Source organism: Mastomys coucha, chromosome X (assembly GCF_008632895.1).
Source record: "Mastomys coucha isolate ucsf_1 chromosome X, UCSF_Mcou_1, whole genome shotgun sequence".
NCBI lineage: Eukaryota > Metazoa > Chordata > Mammalia > Rodentia > Muridae > Mastomys > Mastomys coucha.
In genome coordinates, this window is record NC_045030.1 from 15015090 (window position 1) to 15016024 (window position 935).

Below are 935 nucleotides of genomic sequence, written 5' to 3' on the forward strand. Positions count from 1 at the left end.
GCAGCCACCACTTTATCTTGACAGGAGATTCATTTGGGAATTGTACAGCTGCTTGTTGCCTGGAGGTTGATGGAGACTGGTTTCCAAAGTCGGAATTCTGAATGTTGTTATACGCCACTGTATGCCTCACTCTTAAGGCTTGGACAACCCACTCCTGACGGTTATTCTGATATCCTGAGGTCAGCAGTAGATGATGATTCACATGGGCTGGGAAGTACTGACTGTGTGGTAACCCCCACGGTGACTCTGGATGATGACCAGCTGCTTGGGCGGCTACATCTGTGTACTCAAGAGAGTCGTTGTATCTGACCCTGATAGTGCTGCCACTGAAAGAGCTCTGGAGATCATCTTCGGTTTCTCCTTCTTCAAAGAAATTGACCTGTTGGACAATATAGAATTCTCTTTCATTAATTTTCGTATTTCTGTTTGTTTGGTATGTTGAATCAGGTCTTGGGCTTCTTAACGGGGCTCTGCATAAGTTACTTATAGGGTCTCCACTCATCACGGAAGTCGCTGGTGTCCTAACAGTTTTCTTTGAGGCTGTCTGGCTTGTAACAAGTTGGAAAGAAGATTCATCCTCTCTGCGGTCCTCACTGGAGGACGGAGAGTCTAGAAACCCTCGCCTGTTCGTGGCTGGAGACAGCTGCTGCTGCTGCTCAATATGTGTGGACCTCTGCGTCTTCATCTCCTCTGATTCCTGGGGTCCCCGCTGCCTCTGTCGAGACCGAAGATTGTAAGTGCTTTCTCCCATCTTCACTTCTGCAGAATCCGGCCGGAACTTTTCTGGCGGGGTTCGTCTCCCCCCGCCCCCGCCTCGAGACCTTTTTTTGGCCACCTGGGGCTTGAAGTCGCCCGTACACTTCTGCCAGCTCTTCTGAAAACCTCTCTTCCTGTCGTCTGTGACGGCGACGGATGAGCTCCGTCACTGTCACTGG

At 50.4% G+C, this 935-nt stretch overlaps 1 pseudogene; it reads right to left on the minus strand.

The window, feature by feature from the left end:
- Positions 1–935, minus strand: part of LOC116091166 — a 7205-nt pseudogene that overhangs the window by 6053 nt on the left and 217 nt on the right.